This window comes from Podarcis liolepis (genome assembly GCF_965112155.1).
Source record: "Podarcis liolepis genome assembly, chromosome: 2".
Classification (NCBI taxonomy): domain Eukaryota; kingdom Metazoa; phylum Chordata; class Lepidosauria; order Squamata; family Lacertidae; genus Podarcis; species Podarcis liolepis.
The window spans coordinates 59,669,704-59,693,845 of NC_139555.1; positions in this window are offsets into that span (position 1 = coordinate 59,669,704).

Below are 24,142 nucleotides of genomic sequence, written 5' to 3' on the forward strand. Positions count from 1 at the left end.
AGAAACTAGCTCTCAACTAATGTTTGCACCTGTCAAAGACAATCAAAGAAAGAGAAACCCAGTGTATCTCCATCAGGAGGACATTCCATAATTACATCACCCAGTAGTGGCGAATGTGGTGGGGCAGAAAGCAAGTTACCCTCCTGACACTGGCATCATTACAGCCGTGGAGCCAATCCAATGCTAGTAGCAGTGCATCCAAGCAACTGCTACTTTGCCAACACCCAGCCCCATTTTAGTAAGCTGTAGCGACACCAGTCTAAGCAGGGTAGGAGCACAACTCTGCCTAACCGCACTGGCACTACTGGCACCATTACGAAAAAGACCCTGTCCCTTGCCCACCTGGCAGCTCATGCGAAAGGAACAAAGACCAGGGCCCTACAGCCAAACTGAAAGGCCAACAGGCTCATATGCACAAGTGCTTTAAGCTGAGCCCAGCAGAAAATGAGGGACCTGTACAGAAAGTATAAGATCAGAGAAATAGCCTCCAATATCATGATAGCAGCGAACAGCCTAGCAGCCATGTTATGCACCAACTGAAGTTTCTGAGTTGTCTTTAAAGGCAATGCCTCAAGGAAAGCATGACGTCAATCCAGTTTGGAGGTATCAAGGGCATGAATGTCTGATGCCAGGCCCATCTTCTCCAGATAGGTTTGTTATCTGTAAACCTTAATGCCAAAACCTTCAGCTCCATCCTATTTTCACTATTATACTTCCACAAACCAGATGTAAAGCATCACACTATGCTTTTCACATGTCATGCATGTGACCACCACCACCACCCACATATTTTTCTTCTAATGGTCAATCCAGAGCAGTACAGAGCTGCAATGGTGTTGGTTATATATGGAAGAAATTTCAATACAATGTTGTTTTTACAAAAAGAAGTAGAGATGCTGCCCTTTGGATTATAAAGTCAAATGCAGATTCCTTCATAGAGAACATTCTAGATGATCTACTTATTTGGCAGCTGGCTAACAATCCTTTTCCAGAGCCTTAGAGCTACAGTAAACGTTTAATTGTCTGTCAAGTATTATTGCAGTGTAAAACAAGCCATTTCCTAAGGCTACTTGACAATGCAGCTGGCTAAAGCCCTGGGAAAGGATTGTTAGCCAGCTGCCAAATAATGTGCATGTTTTCGTCTAACAAATGTTTTATACCCTCATATCTAGCCGTAAGCATATGTCCCTCAGCAGTGAAAAAAGAGAGATATTGCAGATCACGTCAATGGTGATGCAAACTGGCATTGTTCTGTTGCTTGATGAAGCTGATAACATAACCTTGCCGATCTGGCAAATACAGCAGATTTTCTATCATAACCATGCAGAGTTGAGAAAAATTCTGTTTTTCTATCACCGCCATCTGAAGTGGCCTTCCATTTTCTCTGGGCAAGTGGGCATGATTGCCATTTTTCTTGTTTTCAACATATGATACGAACAATTCTGAAACAAGATATATCTGATACTAAACGGCTGAGAAAAGCGGCAAACTGTTTCAATATCTCTGCTGCGTTAAATTGAGTTGATTGAATGCATGGGTTTTCTTTTGTGAGGTTTGTGAGTGCCTAAACATGTTCTCTGTGACAGACAGGGAATTTTCCATTCAGCCATCTAAATGCTAAATGCTAAATGTGTTACTTTTAGGCTATATTACCTGAGAGAGTGGGTGTGATTAAGAAGGTGCCTTGGCATGTTCAGACAACACAGGAGTGCACACATCAGTGCATGAAAGGGAGGAGCAGGAGTGCCCCTATATCTTAGGTGTTGGTTGATCTGCCAAACTGCCTCCCCACTCCCTTTTTGAGGCATGCACAAAATTCACATGGGATCATTTCCCCCTGGAAAATACCTACTGTGTGAAATTCAAAAATATTTGCCCTCAGCTAGCATGATGCTTCCTCAGCCTGATTCAGTTATAAATGTAATATAAACTCTATGTTATATAAACTCATTTAGGTAGGACATTTTGCTTCCTTTGGGGCTATTTTGAAACCTTTTGTATCTTTCTCTTTTGTATCTTAAAATGATTTTTATTTTTTATTTTTTTAGATCTGTGTTTTCAGCTGGTGGTGACCCTGAAAACTCCTGAGCTTACTTCCCCATAAAGCCAATCCAGTTTGTCCATGCTACCAGCTGTGAGTGCTGAAGGCCGCTCCCTGCAAGGCCCTTTTCATCTGGCCTAGGGGCCAGGCTCACCTTGCCCTACTTCAGCGATGTGGGTGATCTGACACTAAGTAAAAGCGAAACAAAAGAAGTGCCATGGTCAGATCACTTCCTTGTGCAACTGGACTTCTCCACAAACCTTCCCCTCGGCAGGGAGGTGGGACCGATTCAGATGGTCTGCCCCCCCCCCCCACTTAATGGATCCAAATGGTTTCCAGAGAGTGGTTGGGGATGTTTTATCCCATGTTGATGGCCTTTCAATTGATTCCCTGGTGGCCCGCTGGAATGCAGAGTTAACCAGGGCTATTGACTGTCTGGCTGCAAAGCGCCCTCTTCAATTGCATGGAGCCTGGACAGCCCCGTGGTTTACCCTGGAGCTGAGGGCAATGAAACAATCATTGAGACAGCTAGAGTGCCGGTGGTGGAAAACTCATTCTGAATCAGACCGGATTGAGCAGGTGATTGCTGAACAACTCCAGGGAAACCTGGAGGATGCGGATCATTTGAATCCCTTCCAGTTGGGATTCAGGCCTCATCATAGGACTGAAACTGCCTTGGTCGTGCTGGTCGATGATCTCCGGCGGGCTAGTGACAAAGGTGAAAGCTGTTTCCCTAACAAATCAGGCAAATGGCTTGCGTGGCAAATCAAGAAAAGAAAGGAACAAAATACAATTAATAAAATCATTGTGGAAGGTGAAGAGATAGACAATCCGAAAGGAATCAGAAAAGGATTCTTGGACTTTTATACACAATTATATAAAAGCAGAGAGAAGAATAATATGAGGAAAATAGAAAGATTTTTAAAAGAAAAAAAGGTCAGAAGATCCCGACAGATAAGAAAGACAAACTGAACGCCCCAATAGAAATTGAGGAGATAAAAGCGGTTATAAAAGAATTGAAGAAGGGAAAGGCTCCGGGACCAGATGGATTTACATCAAGTTATTATAAAGAATTGAGAAACACCCTGACTGTACCATTAAAAGAAGTAATGAACAATATTCTAAAGGAAAGAGACATTCCGGAAACATGGAAAGAAGCATTTATTACATTTATTCCAAAACAGAATTCGGATCTAACACAAGTCAAAAATTACAGGCCGATTTCATTGTTGAATACAGATTATAAAATTTTTGCAGGGATTTTGGCAAAAAGAATGAAAAAGATATTACAAGAATTTATTCATAAGGATCAAGTGGGTTTCCTTCCAGGCAGACAGATGAAAGATAATATAAGGAATATAATTGATATTTTGGAGTATCTGACTGCCAGGAATGAGAAGCAAGCTATATTAATGTTTGTGGATGCAGAAAAGGCCTTTGATAATATATTATGGGATTTTATGTGAAAAAACCTGGAGTATATGGATGTTGGGAAGGAATTTTTCAATGGAATAAAGGCAATATATACAGAGCAGAGAGCTAAGTTGATAGTAAATAATGTAACTACGGAAGAAGTTAAGATATCTAAAGGTACTAGACAGGGATGTCCTCTCTCGCCATTGTTATTCATATTGGTGCTGGAGGTCTTTCTACGATCAATTAGACAAAATGAATTAGTAAAAGGAGTGACAGTTGGTCAGAATGAATATAAAGTTAAAGCCTTTGCTGATGATCTGGTAATAACATTAGAAGAACCGATAAAAAGTGTAAAAGAAGTTTTGGAAGAGATTGAACAATTTGGATGTGTGGCAGGGTTTATATTAAATAAGAAGAAAACTAAAATGATTGCAAAAAATATGGATCAAAGTATGATAGAAATAATGCAACAATGAACAGAGATAGAAGTGGTAAAGAAAGTGAAATATTTGGGAATATGGCTAACCCCTAAGAATATTGATTTGTTTCAGAATAATTATATACAGGTATGGAACGGAATAAAAAAAGATCTGGAGGTGTGGGGAAGAATGAAGCTATCCTTTTGGGGTAGAATTTCAACGATAAAGATGAGTGTGCTTCCAAAGATGTTATTTCTATTTTAGACTATCCCGGTAATTAAGGGGATAGCGATTTTTGAAGAGTGGCAAAGAGTAATTTCAAAGTATATCTGGCAGGGTAAGAAGCCGAGAATTCAATTTAAGTTATTAACAGATGCAAAAGAAAGGGGAGGCTTCGCACTGCCAGATTTGAAATTATATTATGAAGCTTCATGTCTTTGCTGGTTGAAAGAATGGATAAAATTAGAAAATACGGAGTTGTTAGACTTAGAAGGATCTATGGTGTGGGAAGAAGAAAAATCATAAAGGATTTGAGAACCACATTTTCCGGAGATCTTTAATAGAAATATGGGATAGGTACAAAAACCTTTTAGAACCAAGAGTTCCACACTGGTTATCTCCATTAGAGGTTATGAGTGTAAAGAAAATTAATATGAGAGGGAGTTGGATTACATAAGGTGAGTTGATAGTCAAAGAGGGTGGAAAATGGAAAATGAAACCTTATGAACAAGTTAAAAAATATGTATATGATTGGTTGCACTATTTTCAAGTTAATGAAATGTTTAAAAAGGATATTAAAGAGAGTGGATATGCAAAAAAAAGACTCAAAATTCCAAACAGAAATAATAAACAATGATTCTAAAATTTTGTCAAAAATGTATAAGATGCTGTTGGAATGGTATACGAAGGACGAGGAAGTCAATTCGGTAATGATACACTGGGCCAGAGATTTTGGATATAATATACAATTTGATGACTGGGTAAAAGTATGGAAAGAAAATTTAAAATTTACAGCATGTACTGCGTTAAAGGAAAACATTATGAAAATGGTATATAGATGGTATATTATACCGGTAAAATTACGAAAAATGTTTAAGACATGTAATAAGTGTTGGAAATGTAAAGAAAAAGAAGGGACATTTTACCATATGTGGTGGGATTGTAAGAAAGTGAAGGGTTTCTGGGAGATGATATATAATGAATTTAAAAAGATGTTAAAATATACATTTGTAAAGAAACCAGAGGCTTTTCTTTTAGGAATAGTAGGAAATGAAATAAACAGAAAGGACTGCAAACTTTTCCAATACGCAGTAACAGCAGCAAGAATATTATTGGCCCAAAAATGGAAACAGGAGGAATTACCGACGCTTGAAGAATGGAGAATGAAACTGATAGACTATGCAGAACTGGACAAATTAACAGGGAAGATTAGATATCTACGAGACCAAAAGTTCATCGAGGACTGGGGAAAGTTTGTAGATTATCTGAGAAGCATATGTGATGAGCAAACAACACTGGTGGGATTTCAAGAAGCTCTGTGAAATTTGAGGGGTATTGTTAAAAAGAAGTATGATGGGGAGGATACATTTAAAGGCAATACCAAATTTAGGAAATGCGTAATTAAAAATTAAATATGGATGCTTGGCGGAGAAGCTGATGGAAGTCCAAAAGAGATAATTGGTGAAAATTTTGTTATGGAATTATATGCATATTTGTATTAAAAATTAATAAAAATTATATATTAAAAAAGGTGAAAGCTGTTTCCTAGTTCTGCTGGATCTCTCAGCAGCCTTTGATACCATTGACCATAATATCCTTCTGGACCATCTAGAGGGGCTGGGAGCTCGGGGCACTGTCATACAGTGGTTCCGCTCCTTCCTCCTGGGCCGTGTTCAGAAAGTGGTGATGGGGGATGAGTGTTCAGACCCCTGGGCTCACAGTTGTGAGGTGCCTCAGGATTCCGTCCTCCCCCCATGCTTTTCAACATCTATATGAAGCCTCTGGGAGAGATCATCAGGGGGTTTGGACTGGGCGTTCATCAGTATGCAGATGATACCCAGCTCTACCTCTCTTTTAAATCAGAACCAGTGAAGGCGGTAAAGGTCCTGTGTGAGTGTCTGGAGGCGGTTGGAGGATGGATGGTGGCTAACAGATTGAGGTTCACTCCTGACAAGACAGAAGTACTATTTTGGGGGGACAGAGGACAGGCAGGTGTGGAGGACTCCCTGATCCTGAATGGGGTAACTATGCCCCTGAAGGACCAGGTGTGCAGCCTGGGAGTCATTTTGGACTCACAGCTGTCCATGGAGGCACAGGTCAATTCTGTGTCCAGGACAGCTGTCTACCAGCTCCATCTGGTACACAGGCTGAGACCCTACCTGCCTGTGAACTGTCTTGCCAGAGTGGTGCATGCTCTGGTTATCTCCCACTTGGACCACTGCAATGCACTGTACGTGGGGCTACCTTTGAAGGTGACTCGGAAACTGCAATTAATCCAGACTGGTGAATGGCCACCGAGACCATATAACACCATTCCAGAGAGACCTACATTGGCTCCCAGTACGTTTCAGAGCACAATTCAAAGTCTTGGTGCTGACCTTTAAAGCCCTAAATGGCCTCAGTCCTGTATACCTGAGGGAGCGTCTCCACCCCCACCGTTCAGCTCGGACACTGAGGTCCAGCACCGAGGGCCTTCTGGTGATTCCCTCACTGCAAGAAGTGAGGTTACAGGGAACCAGGCAGAGGGCCTTCTTGGTAGTGGCGTCTGCCCTGTGGAATGCCCTCCCATCAGATGTCAAGGAAATAAACAACTATCTGACATCTGAAAGCAGCCCTTAGGGAAGTTTTTAATGTTTGATGTTTTATTGTATTTTTAATATTTTGTTGGAAGCCATCCAGAGTGGCTGGGGAAACCCAGCCAGACCGGCAGGGTATAAATTATTATTATTATTATTATTATTATTATTATTATTATTATTATTATTGAAGAGAGACAGAAGAAACAAATGAAATGCCTCTGGCTGGAGGAAACTGAAGAACTGATCATCTCAGCTGTAGAGTTCCCACTTAGTATTATGCATACTGTCCCTAAAACAGTTCTCCTGGTTGGTCAGGGAAATATCAGTGTGAATGACTAGTGGCTGCTTCTACCAGTCAGAAGTTAAAGGTAAGTGGATTTAGGATTAGAATTTGGCCAAAAGTTGATTCAGAAATATAACAGGTGCTAGAGACACTTGCATACAATACAGATATATTATGAAAATAAAATATTAAGACACCTCAGTGGTTATACTAGGCAGTTATAGTGTGTCCTAGTCAAACAATATAAGGGAAGAATCCACTCAGTAGACATTGTGTGATATCCTATAGGCTTTTGCTAGTGAAGGTATTAAACTTATCTACAGTAAAGATGAAAGAACGGGAGAAGCATTGCCTTTTTCTCATTATTTTGTTTAAGTAGGCATAATTTAGAACAATTCTTTTGTATTTATAACTAACTTAACATCCATATTTTTTTCTTGCACTTGAACACTGGGATTCTCTTGGGAAGTTCAAGTGGAAAGATGAAACAGATCACATACAAAGCAAAATGTGCTGGAGGCCCGAGGCTAGCCACTGGTACTGGCAGCATTCTCTGGGCACAGGATGAGTGTTTTGTCTCATCCATTTATCTTCCATCAAAAAAAAAGCCCTGGCGCTACACTTCGCATTATTAACCAACAGAATGTTGTTTCCCTAAAGGAAATATAAAGCAAGATTATGAAGACTTAGAACAGTCTAGTATCACATTCTACAGTTTCATAACCAAATTCGAACATCGTACAGTCCCTAGAGATACCGTGTTAAAAATAATTGCTCAGAGCATGTTGACAGTTCCAAAACGCTTGAGTGGCATGGTATTATAGACAACAATAGAGCTCATTCTGCTTCTTATAAAAATATGCTGTGAAAGAGAGAAACCTCTGGCCAAGTCAAATCCATCATGTCAGCAGCCTGCTTGGCACCCCTCTTTCCCACACTGCATATTGGAAAGGAGAGCTGGTTCCCAGAAGGGGGACTTGCTGTGTGGGACTTCCACATTCTCCATGTTCTAGGATTGTTTTCCCCTCTTAACTATTTCATTGGAAATTTACAAAAATAAAGTAGTAGTTTCCAAATCTTGAAGGCCTAAATGCTGTGACTACTTTTCAACATGTGCATATTTTGGGCTGGAAGCCTCTAAACATCTCTTGGCTTAATTAAAATGTGGGAAACTTGTGGCTCACTAGCTGCTGTTGAACTTCACCTCATATCAGTCCCAGCTGGCATGGTCAGTGGGTCAAAGGTGAAGGGAGTTGCATGTGAAGTATAATTGGTTTAATTCACACAGAAGTGAAGGAAATGCCTGTGTATTATTGAAAGTTTAAAATGGAAAATGGTTAAATGTGTATTGCTAACATTGGGGGTTTGCCACAGTAGTTTCTAAGTGGTCTCTGAGCTCCTTAATGGATTGATAATTAACTAACTGTTGTTTTCTGCTAGCTTACTAACATGTGAATGAGTAACATTAGATCAGGCAATTAAGGTATTGAATTGCAAATCGCCATTTTGAAGGACGTTGCCTTTGGTTCTTTGTTCCTAAACTTTGTGGAAGGAGGATGTAAATGAAGCTCTCCATATAAACAACCTAAGGCAGGATGCAGGCTGTGGGGAGAGACAGGCCTCTGCTTCTAGTTCCGTTGGGATCATTTCATATTTTCTAAGATGCTGAGCCTGTGCTGGACAATATATTGCATGGCTATTTTTCATGTATCTTTGATGCTTTTGTTACGTTTTGAAGAAAGTTCTGCAAGTTTGAATAATATCTAATGGGTCTGGACTATACTTCATTTCCAGAAGGAGTCAGTTTTCATGCATCCACTCACTTCAAGCTGTGCGATATTAATACCTGCAATATTGCGGTCCAGAAGTATCAAGTTGAGGGCAACAGGTTTCTCACTTCCTAGTGCATTGAGGTGGGAGGCACCGTGAACCCCATTTCCCAGTCTTCCTAGCACCAATGGATTCTTCTGAAGAAAGCCCAGGACTATGGGGGAGATAAGCAGCAGGAATTTCCAGACCTACAATGATAAATTCTAATGGCTTTGGTCTTGGTTTTTTGTGGCAGGGGTGGGGAGGGGCTTGCGTGTTTAAAATTTACATCTCTTGTGAAAGTATTGTACTAAAATATGTCAGGTATAAAAGACATAATACTTTCCTATGTAGCTGTCCTCTCAGTTTTTCTTGTACTATATGGCCCACTAGCCTAGCGTTTTACACAGGTATAATATGAACTAATTAAACATATAGAGATCATTACTGTAAGGTGATAAAAATGGAAGAAAATGTTCTCTGAAGTCATTTTCATTACCATGCTATATTCTGCTGAAACAATTTTGAAAATGAATCGGCCTTTGTATTACATGTGTCTGCTCACTGATGAAGCATAACAAATAGGTGAAGCATGAGTATCCAAGGAAATTATTATTCAGCCCTGACTACAATATTGTGAAAAGGTATCCGAGGTTGAAACAAATGAGGAACTCAAACATTCAGGCTTGACGCTATTTGCCTTTTAAAGAAAGGTCTTTAGTTTAGAGCTGCTATATGTGTCATCAAAACTTGAGCCATCTGGATGTATGTGGTACCATCACTATATAATCAAATAATTAGTAGGTGCACAGATCTCCAGCAGTACAGTAGTCACACTCAAAGTAGAACCACGGAAAGCAACTTAACTGTTTTGACTTCAGCAGACCTACTCTGAGCATGACTTAGTTGGCTATCATCCTTTGATAGCACCGAGCAGTGGTACTCAGAAAGGAAGTGGTGTATATGGAAGACTATTTTTAGGGTATTCGTCTGCCAAAAATAGCATCCAGACAGAATTTCCAAAAATTGGTCAAAATCTCTGGGGAAAACCAGGGCGTATGGCAACCCATGCCATGAGTGTAGATTGGCAACCATAATTTGGTGGTGTGTGGAGGCTTCTGCCAGGCAAAAGGTCTTCTGGTCCTTTTCAAACCATTACAGTTCTGTGATAATCACACAAAGTAACATAGTGCTTGAATGGCTTCATCTCTAGGCAACCTTAAACGATTTCCCAAAGCTGTCCTAGTGCCATCTTAGTGCCCTTAGGTGATAGCCAACTGGGTATACTCCAAGTATGGCTAACATTGAATATCACACATCCTTCCTCCAAGAAGCATAGGATGGAATACATAGGTAATCACCCCATTTTTAAAAATCACATTAACAAAATAGGGTAGGTTAGAGTGAGAGATAGTAGCTGGCACAAAGTGAGCTTTCTGGTTGAGGGGGGATTCGAACAACTCCAATAAATTGTACTATACTTTTTGTTTTGGTCCCTCTGTTTGCTGCTACTTCTGAAGTACTGCAACAGATAAATGCAAGATTTAAGAGCTAAAGAAGCACCAGGGAGCCAAATGAGTAAGTAGAAGAGAAGAATGCAGCAAGAGATGGATATGAATGAGCAGCAGCAGCAATCTGCATGGAATCTGAGAACAAGAGGGATCAGATGACATGGGATGGGGCCATAAAGAAGAGGTCTTAGCAGTAATTAAAAGGGGAAGAAAGTTGCTCATTTATGTGCATTTTAATTCTGAGAGAGACAGAATGGAGTTGTTAATAGCTGGTGGAAGTTCACTCCAACAACTGAAGTAAATTAAAAAGTGAAATGGAATACTAGCACATAAATTTGAAAAACAAATAATTACAGAATGTTATTTCACATTTTGGAAACACCTGCCCAGAAAACAAAAAACATTCTGTTCCAGTGCCAGTTGCAAGATGTTCCCTTCCCACCAGTTCATAGTTACTACTGCATATCTCTTCAGCTGAGTGGGAATGTATAGAGCAGCCTTCCTCAATCTGTTCCCCTTCAGATGTTTTGGACTACAACTCTCATCAGCTCCAGGCAGCATGGCCAATGGTCAAGGGTAACAGGAATTGTAGTCCAAAATACTAGAGGGCACCAAGCTGGAGAAAGACAGTATAGAATGGACAGCCCTGCTCGAGGGTGAGCGGTGGTTGCAGATTGTTGCAGGCTCCCTCTCTGTCCCCAGGGGGTGAAAGCTGCTTCTTCATTGCCAACTATTGGGCCCTCCCCCAGTCAGCAGCTTAAGGTGATGGGATAACCCACCTAACCTAAACTCTGAACTGCCCAATCATGGACAGGCAGTGGGGTGGATCCTGGGCGATAGACCAGAGCCCAAGAATCTTCACTCCTGTCTGCCGCCTAGGAATAAAAGCTGACTGTGCCTGGATTACTCAGCAGAGTCAGCCAAAGAGCAAGAAGACCAGAAGACCAAAGAGTGATGATCCACAGAAGTGAAAGAGAGTGACAGGAGGACAGCACAGGTAAGGCATCCTGGTCCGTAAAAGGGTTTGGGATGAAGTAGTGCATCACCCCAACCTATAGCAAGTGCAGTCACAGGATACCCTGTTAGAAGGGTTTAAGTGGAAATCTCTGTCTAGAAGCCAAGTGTGGGACCAATGGGCCATAGAGGTTTCAGCAGTGGCCAGGACTGGACCACGTCAATGGATCTGTGTCTTGACATGGTCCATACCCCAGACATGACCATGCTTAAGCGTCAGCCCTCCATCAGGAGGCTGTAATGGATATACACCCAATACCGGAGCCAAAGCCTACCTATATAGTCGTACCTTGGAAGTCGAATGGAATCCGTTCCGGAAGTCTGTTTGACTTCCTAAACATTCGAAAATCAAAGCACGGCTTCTGATTGGCTGCCGGAAGCTCCTGCAGCCAATTGGAAGCTGCAGAAGCCCCACCGGACATTTGGCTTCCAAAAGTAGTTCGCAAACCGGAACAGTCACTTCCAGGTTTGCAACATTCAGGAGCCAAAATGTTCGGGAAGTAAGCTGTTCGACTTCCAAGGTATAACTGTATCTGTAATCCACAAAGTTGTGGCAATTTTTAATCCCAGATCATTGTCTTCAGAGACTGGTAAAAACATCTCATGGTGGCATGATATTATTAGATTTAGCAAAGTCTTGCTAGAGGATATTTACTTCCAAGGTTAGAAGTGGCTGTGGCCACCAAAACCTCTTAACATAGTAACCACAGGTCTTGCAGAATCGTTGGCTTGTATCCAATACAGAGCTAAGCAACCACCACATCTGTGTAAGAATTTTCTCCCAGGGCCCTCTCCAAACGTGCTTGGGAAACCTCAGAACAGGTTTAGGGGGAGGAGAGGGAAGGGAAGTTCCATTGCACAAGCCAAATACTTGTGCTGATGAGATGGTTACTTAGCTCTGCATTGTATACAATCTATTGGATCCACCAAGTCTGACACTGTCCAGTTCTCACTATGTGTGTTTGTGTGAGTTTGAAGGGAGCATTTCCATACTAAGGGAACACAGTTGGATAGATTTGCCTGTATCCAGGCAGAAAGAAGGTGAAGCAGGTGTTCCAGGACCTCTTAAGGCTAGATAAGCTCAGTCTCTATGGCTAAGTAGAGTACATTGTTGGAGCTCTGTACTTGACAAAATGAATTCATTACCAAAGGGCCCAGATCTCTATGTCACCATGGTGAGCCAAATCTATGAACCAAACATGGGCTGCTACTATGTCTCATAGCAGCTAACTATTCAAATATAGCTTCCATTCTACCGTTGTTTTGTTTAGTGACAAAAAGATGCAGCTCACGTACCCAGAACACTGAAAGATTGATATATCTAATGCAATTATTCTACTGCTTTCTTTGGGGCTTAATTAAATTCCAGTTACCACCCTCTGAAAGTAGATTTGACACATGAAGATTTAGCTTGGCATGTTTGGCTGCTTAATTTTTGATTTAGGCTAAGTCGTTTACTTTAATGAAGGTGACAACAGTATGCTTACATCATTGATAAAGCAAGTTCATACTTAGAGTAAAATATGCACGTGTGTGTGTGTGTGTGTGTGTGTGTGTGTGTGCGCGCACACACACACACACACACATTGTTGGTAAAGAATGCAGGTTTAAGCTGTTGAGAATTGGACCCACAAGCCTCACTCTTCCAGAGTCTTAAACCAAACTGTTTCAACACAGAACACACACACACACACACACACAGAGAGAGAGAGAGAGAGAGAGAGAGAGAGAGAGAGAGAGTCTTCTAGTGCATAGGAACCCTTTTGTCATACATGGTTTTTACAGAAGACATGCTACTATTTGAAGGTGGCCTATATTTGAGGGATGGTCTGGTCCAAATCTGGTTTAAACAGGATGGGGGCATAAGAAAGGAGAACAGTGCCACTATGGTGAAATATATTAATATGGTTATTTTATCAAAATTATTATCATTATTTTTAATTACTTCTCAGTATTATTTCTAGTTATGGGACGTGGGTGGCGCTGTGGTCTAAACAACTGAGCCTCTTGGGCTTGCCGATCAGAAGGTCGGCGGTTCGAATCCCAGCGACGGAGTGAGCTCCCGTCTTTTGGTCCCAGCTCCTGCTAACCTAGCAGTTCGAAAGCACGTCAAAGTGCAAGTAGATAAATAGGTACCACTCCGGTGGGAAGGTAAACAGCGTTTCTGTGCACTGCTCTTGTTTCAGTGTTCCGTTGCAACAGAAGTGGCTTAGTCATGCTGGCCACATGACCCCGAAAAACTGTCTGCGGACAAACGCTGGCTCCCTCAACCTGTAAAGCAAGATGAGCGCCGCAACCCCAGAGTTGTCTGCGACTGGACTTAAATGTCAGGGGTCCTTTACCTTTACCCTTTTATTATTTCTAGTTATGATTCCAGAGTATGGCCTGAAGGCGGATAAGCTGCCCCACCTTGGCTGAAGCCAAGCATGCCTAGAACTGTCAGTGCCTAGATGGGCAACAGCTTAGGAAGCACATGCATGCCATGTTGGGTTCCATGGCAGAAGATAGGTGACAGATAACTAAATATGCATCCACACGTGTAAATCAGCACATGCAAATTTCATGCAAATTTGTATTCTGTCCACTTTTTGTAGATGCATTTCCTCTTTTTTGGCAATGCACAACTAGCCACACAAACGATGCCTGGGCATTGGTATGAGCATGTGCAGCAGTGTCCAGATGGGGAAGGAAGCACACTTCCAGGTGTGCCTGCCTGGATGGTGCTGGACATGCCTGAAGTAGCACAGACAAATGCACATCTCACATGCTGTGGCAAATGCTCAGAACATCCAGGCTTCTGTGAAATCCAAATTTCCTTCTCCGTTTTCTATTAACCAGTGATAACTTTGCAAAAAAGAAGAAGAAAACAGTGAAACAGGGAAGGCTTACAAGAGAAGGGTATCATGGGGGAGTGTCTTCACCTTACCAGAGTCCTGTTGGCATAATTGGAAACGCAACGTGGCCTAGAGAGGCTTTGCTAATTTAGAGTGAGCCTGGATGTTAAACAGATTCATCCATAAATGTTCATTTAGGTTGCTCCTTAAGAATCATGGCCATAAAAGAAGAGGCTTTTTAAAGAAATGAAAACATTCTTCCTAATAGAGATACACTACTTGCACTGCTCAAGGAACATCAAGTGCTAAGATCTGTTTAAAACATGCAGTCAGAAATACATAAGTACTGGTAGTTCTATACTGAGTTCAAGATATTCACAGACAAGCCTGGAAGCTAAAGTCACCCCACATTGCTTTTAATCTCTGCAATCTCCTCCTCTCTTTTAGCCAGGTGTAATTCCCTCCAGTGATCAAGAAAGATGTGTGTTTAATGAACTGGGAAATATGTGGATGTGTACTCTATATGTCATATAAGATGTTTGCAGAGGATGTATCATATTTATGATTAATATACTTAGCAAATCTTCCATTATGCACACTGTCTAGAAAGGAAGGCAATTATAACAGCATGGCATTCAAACTGTGTCACTACTGGCACTGCTTAGAGTAGATCACGATTGGCTTTTATTTCTTTTTTAATTACATGGGAAGTGAAGCATCTTGGCTATGGCTTTTATAACGTAGTAGAGAGAGTAAAGCAGCATGAAAGGGGATTCTTCCAAGCCAAAAAAAAAAAAAAAAGATTGCATAGCCTGCTTCATGTCTATGTCAGGAATGGCTACCATACAAAAATAATGCTCCTCTCAGTACAGGCTTTCCAGTGTGACATCCTTCTTGGGGGAATCGGACCACTTCTTCAATTCTTGTTCCCCAGTCCTATGAGGAGCCTTCAGCATGTAGGCACTCTGCTCACAGTGGACTGAATCATGGCATCCATTTATATTTTTCTCCCTGGAACATCCTGCAATCAGAGTTTCTATTCAGAAATAAGTACGAAGTATTGCATCAGTTATTATCAGAATGCTTCAATAGCGTTATAAATAATAATTATTTTTAGAGCCTATGAACTTTTTGCATGGGGTCATTGATTAAATGTTCTTAACTGTTTTGTTAACAAGATGCTTTATTGATAATGTTGCTGGCTAATTACTGTTAGTGTATTGTTTTATTGAAGGTAAGACCTACCATCCATATGCTGCTACTCTTTTTTTGTTTAAGCTGTATTCTGAATTTGCTTTTATCAATGTAATTGAACTTTGCTCACCAAAATAACTATTTTAATGTTGGCAGTATGGCAATAAAATAAAAAATAAAATTAATAAAACTGAATCTGAAGCCATCAGTTAGACTTGATTCAAGCTCTCGTTTTGTTATTTATAGCTGGTTAGCACAACTGATTCCTTAGCATAGCTGCTTGAACTGGTAGAGGTGATTGTCCAAGAGATTGTCCAAGGCTTGGTAGAAGATAGTTAGGCATCAATTGTTACTACTTTAGGCTTGTGTAGTGTCTGTTGTGTGATCGTGTTAAGAGTCTCCTAACAACTCTCAGAACCTTGAACAAACTACAGCTCCCATAATTCTTTGTGGGTTGCCATGAGTGTTAGCATGGTAGAATAATACTTGTCATGCAAATGTGGCCTAGGAAATGAAGCAGCTCCTGAAGGCTTGTTCTTGGAGTCTGAAGATAATGTTTGGGAGGGCATGAGGAACAGTGCTGAAGCTTCTCTCAGAGGGAACGACAAATTTAATCCTCACTCATGCCTTTTTCAGAGCACTGTGGAACCTCAGGGTCATAACATGAACTTCCTTATGTTAATTTAGGATCCAAGCCTTCATATATGGGACAACAAAGCCTGAATTGACTCCGGAGGGTTTGCTTTCTATTGATCTTTTTATAATTGTGGGAGGGAGAAAAAGGATTGATCAAGCCTCCTATACATAAAGAATTATATCCAGGTGTGCTTTTAATTTCCTTTCCTTGATTTATTACTTTTAACAATAAAACCATAAGTAGGTTCTGTAGCACCATTTGGGCTAATGCCAGTGCTAATGGGATTACTCTAGAATAACTAGATTAAAGTTCCTGTCCAAAGTCTGGTTCTTAGGGATAATCATTTTTAGATATAAATAGTTGGCATGCCCTAGAAGTCAAAGTTAAGTAGTATAAGCCAAATTGATTTCAGTGGGACAAATGAAAATCAATGGGATTCATTGAAACAGAAGGGCTTATTTTTGGCTGATTTATCCCATTGCTAACAGGTTTTTAAAGCCAAATGCATTTCTTTTCTTCCCAGCACTAGCTAATCTGGTTTGATAAGAAAGAACTGTACAGTGATTTCAGGAGCTTAGTCAGTAGATTACCCTTCACAAGTAGCCAAGATGTGTTAATTTTCACTGATGATGGAAAATAGGAAGCATGTGACGTTTTATGATTTGATGCTTTTGTGTGTGACCAAAGGCGGTCTAAGGAATAACGCATTTCACAAATAGCATTGGCTAGATATGTCCAAGGGACATCTACAAGACAGCTAGGGTTGCATCCAACATCATGTGAATGGGAGGCAGTTTGCTCAACTAATCTTTCTCTTCCTCTTCTCCCTCCTGCAGCCCCCTGAACTTTGCCTGTAAAACCCTCCAGAGGGACCTACTGAGTAATGTCCTCTGTGTCTTATAGGGCTACAGCAGGAATGGGAACCTTCTAGCCATGTGAGATTCATCTGCTCCATTTTGGTTGAGTCCCCCTTCCTCTGCAGACCTGTCAGACTCAGTTTACAATATTTGGTAAGACTTTTTGACTATAACAGGGGTCTGCAACCCGCGGCTCCGGAGCCGCATGCGGTTCTTTTACATCTTTGCTGCGGCTCCGGGGCGGATACTAGCAAGGGGAGGAGGTGCATTGTGCGCCCCGACACTCCTCACTGTGGCGGGCGCTGTACTGGCTGTGACGTCGCATGGGGGCGGTGCGTGCGTTAGTCACGCACCGTCCCGACGTCACCTTCCCGCCCGCTGTCAGATCATGGCTCCAGAGATATATTTGTTTTAAATGTCGCAATGGTTTTGCGGCTCCCAGTTGTTGTTTTTTCTTTGGAAACGGGTCCAAGTGGCTCTTTTTGTCTTAAAGGTTGCAGACCCCTGGACTATAAGGAGAAGTTCAGTCCTCCTCCCACGTTTTTGGTGATGTTTCATCACATGGTCACCTTCTTGTTTAGGCAGGTGTTTGTTATCCAATACCTCTACAGTGGTACCTTGGTTCTCAAACTTAATCTGTTCCGGAAGTCCATTCCAAAACCAAAGCGTACCAAAACAAAGGCACGCTTTCTTATAGAAAGTAATGTAAAATGGATTAATCCATTCCAGACTTTTAAAAACAACCCCTAAAACAGCAATTTAACATGAATTTTACTATTTAACGAGACCACTCATCCATAAAATGAAATCAATAAAAAATGTACTGCGGTCACACAATTAAACAATCAGTAGCTGAACTGGGTTCCACACAGTCACAAAAACAAAACAAAAAGCTGCAAAAGCAAAAACGCAAAATAAATAGCAAGAACAGACAGACCTCAAAGTAATACTCAAAACGGAAGTGTGGCACTCAAAACAGAAGCGTAACACTCAAATCGGAAGTGTAACACTCAAAATGGAGCATGTTCAGCTTCCGAAAAAAGTTCACAAACTGGAACACTTGCTTTCAGGCTTGCAGTGTTTGGGTTCTAAGTTGTTTGAGTACCAAGGTGTTTGAGAACCAAGGTACCACTGTATTTTATCTGTTGCGCTTCCTCTGTTTTTATTACAGTGGTTGGGGGTTTTTTTGGAGGGAGGCGTGTATTTCAGACGAACTAGAAGGGTGGGACATATACAGGACTTCTTTTCAGCCAGAACTCAGTTCTGGCACCTCAGGTGGGCACCATTGCCATTATAAGATATAAGATGTTCTGAGCCATGTCTTGTTGTAAGCAAAAGAACCCTGCAAATGTCAGTAATGGAACCTTGATGTATTGCCAGGAATTTAGAGGTATGTGCTGGAATATACAAGACCCTGCCTATGCCAGATGCACCTTGCTGTCCCATTACATGAACCCATAGAAGAGTAATAGAATGAGAGAAGTCTGTTCATTTCTATTCATTTCCCTTGTGACATGGATATTTGAACTGTTTTCTCCTGTTAGGTAGTTTGCCAGCCTACTGATGTTCTTATGGATGATGAGCTAGGCAGCTCTGGCAGTTTGATCCATATTCTTGGGCATAATTTTAGCAAAACCTTGGTATCCTCTCTACAAACATCTTGGTTTTTTTTAGAAAGGAGTGAAACTCAAAGCATTGCTGTCTGTCACTCCATCAGCATGCTACTGATGTGCTTGGCAAGTCACCAGAAAGGAGAGCAGCAGCTGCTAATGGCTCCCACTGACATTTATATGCGCAACGTATGCCTTGACAGCAATGATAAATCCACACGGGAAAGGCTTTACTCCAGAAGCCCATGACCCACAAACTGAATTCAATTGAAATATTTCAACTACGTTCTTTAGTGTTAATAATAATAATAAAATAGGAACAGAACAGAAAACCCTCTTCTCAAAAATGGCTCGCATCAATGGAATATTTTTCAGGACAAAATCTTTAGATATTGTCACTGTAAGCCATTTTGCAAGGTACAGTATACTGAAGTGAAGAAAGATATTTCAGTTGGGGAATAATAGTCAGATACGCTGTTGACCTTTCTGGTGTGTTGCAGGAGATTGGACAGAGAAGGGGCCAGATAATGCACATTCACGCTGACTGGTTTTTCAAAATACTTTCATGGTATGTCAAATGCACAACCCATAAAGTGCTTGAGGTGGACTGCATGAAAATATTGTATTGCAAAGTGCTGAAAGCATACTGTAAGTGTTTGCTTTGAATATACATTATCAGAGGGCTAGACTGCTTAATACTATGAAGCAGCTTTTAAGGCGCAATAAATAATGTTAAAGATCTGCAACTGCCTAAGTGCTTTTGTTTTGTTTCTATATCCAGTGTGGGTATCTACAAAACTCAATGATGCCTCTCATTTTAAGTAACTTGACACTTATCATTCTTACCAAGCCATGGTGTTACATTGCATGGCTCATGCCATCAGGTCAATGAAATCATTTCATTTGAATTTATTTATTTTATTTTTTCATTTCATAAAATGTATACACCGCTTGATTGTAAAAAAAACCCCACCACCACCACCACCTCAAAGCGGTTTATAAAATACAGTATAAAACAGTAAAATCAAGAAAAATTCACAACCATACTTTAAAACATACAAAAGCCAAACTACTAAAGCAATTTAAAATTACCCCAGCTTTCTAAGCATCTTAGATTACCTTCAAGATGGCTGCACACACAAAAATATTTATTTAGGTGGAACTTAATTCTGCTGTCTTCTACTTCCTGCACAATTAAAGTTGTTTTCACCTATTACAAGTTTGCTAGTCTAGGTTGCTGATATCTGTATGTTTTCTCAGTCCTATGGCTCAGATAGAGACATCTTCTCTGCTCTGCCCCTCCTTAAGTGATTTTGCCTGGCTAGAATGTGTACCTGAACAGTGATAATGCCAGAGTGGAAGATGGAAATGTGTGTGTTAGAGACCTTTGATTTATGTGTGGCCATAATGTAGCCCACTGCACAAAGGTAAGTCACATCCATTCCTCCATCCACAAGTGCCTCTGATGCTAGTGCTTGTGATACAGGAGGTAACTGTGTTTACATATGCCCAGCCAATATGCAACAAGCTTATTTATCTTGGGTCCAATCCTACACCACTTTACCTAGTTCCTTTACCGTTACCTTTACCTGACTAAGACGTTTGCTAGGTGACCTTCAAACAACTTTTCTTCCTCCCTATCTGGCATTTGAGAGGCAAGCATAGAATGAAATAACACACCAGTAATAAATAAGAACAGGTAAGGCAAGAATGAAAATTTTCTGGTCTTTACAATTAAGGCAAAGGAACTAATGAAAGAAATGCAGTAGCTAGATTGGAATAAGTTTATCATTGGCAATTTTGTTCCTCAAAGACAAAGACTTGCTTCTCCAAAATTCTCTGTTTGTTTTATCTAATATGAGAAATCTCTTATTAGAGTTGCCAATGCAGTAGAAATGCAAATTACACGATAGTGCTAGAACAATTAAGATTTCGTCTGCGGGTTTATTGCCACAGGAGAACTGTAATTGAATTCATACTGCTTCCAGAGTAGGTGGAAATAAGCTATAATGAAACGCATCACTTTTCTACTTCACATGTCATTGTTTGAACACCGAAACATCTGTCTGGAACTTTTCTTCCCATGAAAGCAGATCAGAGAAGTATCATGAGAAAAGCTGCTAAATATTGTTAGTATAACTTCTAATTGTATAAACTCAAGGAATTAAAAGTTATGTGTCCCTAAACTCTCTTGATTCTACTAGGTCTAGAGTAGCTCAGGGACAAATTTTTAAAGAGTTGCATTGCTCACTTTAGAATTTGATTTGGGAAAGAGTTCATTTGTAATTTAAGAAGAAAAATAAAGGTTCTCAGGATCCTATTAGCACACACATTTTCCAATGAGCAAAGGGAGTATATGAGCAAGTATAAATTAAATTAAAATGAATAATGTAGGCAATAGGGCCCAAAGCTACTTTTACATATACTTGAACAAATAAATTGCTTAGTTCTAGGGCCAAGCTAAACTTTATGACAAATATGCAGCTATCACCAAAGATGTTGTCCATGTCTCCAGTTGTCTCTCATCATCTTGAATGTCTAGTAAAATATACTTCATGTGATGTCACAGCTTTCCCTATTTCTCCATCTTCTATCATCAGCCAGATTGTGTGGAGCAAGAGTAGAACCCAGAATGCTGTCTGGGTATCACAACACAAGAGGGCAAGTTCTACATGATGCTACAGGATGAAATGGGAATTAGATAGGCAGTCATTCTTTTTGACAGCAAGCACACATCTGCCACAACATATTGTATTGCCCTTAAATGCAGCTATGCACCACTTTTCTGTAAAGCTTTGTGTAGAGGTGCAACCCATATACACAGGAGCAGCATACCTACACATGGGACTGTGAGTGATCAAGCATGCAGTGTGCAATTCATACTGGATCAACCACGTGGTATAGTTCCTGACTAAGACTAGAGTACAAAAGATTGGGATGAAAAATTAGCTTTCTTTGGTAGCAAATAACTCGATGGGACACAATTCAGTGCACTAATAACAGGAATTTCCAAAATAATTGCCCTGGGGCATTGTACTCTCTTAGAACAAAGAACATTGGTTTCAACAGTGCTTAGTTTTCCTTGCAGTCATTTGAACTGTTGCTTCGTGAAATGAAACAGTTTTCTTGTTCCCTAGACTAATGTAAAGTGAAATAAAGCAGTATGAGTACAGGAAAACTCCAGTCATCCTACTGGATGGAAAACAATACACATTGATTCTGAAACTGTCCCCTGTCCCACCACAGCTGAAGATCCTTCATTCTCGGAGACACTATGGAAAGTCATTGGAGGAAATTTTTGATACTGGACTTTTGGGGTTGTTTTAAAGTCATTATATTTCATCCTCATAGAAAACAGATCCCATCCTAATGGTATCGAAGTCATTATTCACACATTTAAAGTTAAGCATGTGATCAATACATTACCTGATCATTGCCTTATAAGTATGCATAGTTTCATCCAACTTGACAATTTGTATTATTTGTTACATGGTTGAAGTATTATTCTGTTTACTTCGCAGTTACTGGTTTGAGAGATGGTTGATTTAATTTCAAGGAACAATGAAATAGTACAGAGCATCATTTATCTGCCAAATGGCCCAGGACATAGCCAAAATAGTTGAATTCCCCAGTGATAAATAAACATTTATGCAGGCTATGTAGTGATGGGGAGATCCCCATAGTCCAGTCCAAAAATTGTCTCCTGCAGCATAGAGCTGCATGTTTCCTGGCATATACAAGTATTTCTACTTCTCATGTTTGCTCAGTAACACAACGCATATTTATTATTATTTATTGCATTTGTTAAGCACTTTATACAAAAAAAGTCTCAAAATATCTTAACAACAGGATAATTTACTCAGAAATAAGCCCTGTTCTGTTCAGTTAAGCTTCTTCCCAGGTAAATGTGCTTGCGATTACTATCTTAATCACCTTAAAGCAATTTCACGTGATATTATAGGTGTCTTTTATTACATGGAGATTCATTGCCAAAGTCATTCGACTGTATCAAAAACCTAAACAATACTTCCCTTTGTTTGTAAAGCATAGAACAAAAGCAATATCCATAAAATAGTATCTATAAAAGCTCGTTTTTACTTCACAGTTGCATAACTGATAATGAACTGTTTTCCAGCAACTGGGTCATTTATTGCTGATATTACTAACAATAAGTGACACATGGTCTGATATTTTTCCAAGCTAAATACTTTGTCACAAAGAAGGGTGGATGGAAAGTTGTTTCTTCCTCAGTGTGCCGTATAGCAGAAATAAAATATTCCTGGTATGGGAAGGAGTACAAGTAAATGACTACAATGCAAATGCAACATATTGCCTTTGAATGAGAGATTCTCTCTTTGGTGTGTGACTGATAGTTTATGGTTTTCAAATGGACAAATGAACTGATTTAATTTACGGTAGTTACTTCTACTATTATATTTTATGCTCCGTGGAGAAAGTAAAATTCTAAAACAATTATAAAATATAACTTGTGGCTTGAAATATAATAATTATGGCTTGTAACCAAGGCTAGTCCCTAGGATAAATACTGTCCTAGGCAAGGACTGCCTTCTGTCTCTCTCTCTCTCTCTCTGTCTCTCTCTCTCTCTCTCTCACACACACACACAGAGAGAGAGAGAGAGAGAGAGAGAGAGAGAGAGAGAGAATGAGTCATTTTTCAGAGCCACCCAAATGGTCTATGGGGCATTGTGCAAGTGTGATGTTGGAAGCCCTGCTGCTGCCCACTATACAGACTCATTCACATGTGTAGAAAGCAGGAGGTACATGTGAGAATTATTGCATGCATGGACTACATGCATTAATTCTTGCTATCAGCAACTCTTGGATTAAGGGGAATGATGGATGTGTGAATCGGGATTAAGTTGTGCATCTCCTAAGTACCTCTTCCAAATTCCAAACCCCTTCTGGCAGAACTTCTTTCTTTATGCTTCCTGGGGCTCAGTCTCTGTGAAGTTTAAACTGCATCCTTTGCTTAACAACATCAGACAATAGAAGCAAGGAGTTAAGGAGCAGGTGCAAGAAACTAAATTTACGTACATTCAGTTTTCAGTGGCTTTTCCCTACCAGTACAGTGGGTATTAATTAAAGACTATTGCTTACTGCAACAGTTCCTAGTCCAACCGTCTTCCGGGTCCTAGTCCAACAGTCTAACATTACACCACTCTAATGGCTTCTTTCCTTACGTGGCCATTAGAGGGTTTCTTCCTTCTAAAACTTGCACATGCCAGATGCAAGAGGCTCTACCCATTATTTTGTGTTAGCGTTTGTTGCTTTAATTTGTATCCTAGCTCCTATAAATGGAAGGAAAGAGAAAAATAGAGACATAAAATCTGCCTATATGGTTTATCCACAGCTTTTCTTGATAAGAAAAACAAGTTGAACATTTCTCTATGACTCATCTAGGCTGGTAAGCATTCTCACACTGCTTCTTTTAAGAAATGAAAACATGACCTGTGAGCTGTGACCCCATTTCTGCCACCCTTCAGACTCTTTTGCCTCTGTCCTAACCAATCTGAGAGGGAAACATAAAATCTTTCAATACTTATTCTTTTTCTGCATTAGAAGTATAGAATGATTTTGAGAACGAGAGCCTGAAGCTGAACATATGTTGCTGTCAAGAATGACATTTTCCCTTTTTCTTGCTCAGTAACTCAGTCATAATAGTATTAAGATAACACATGAAGGCATTCCTGGTCAGCCT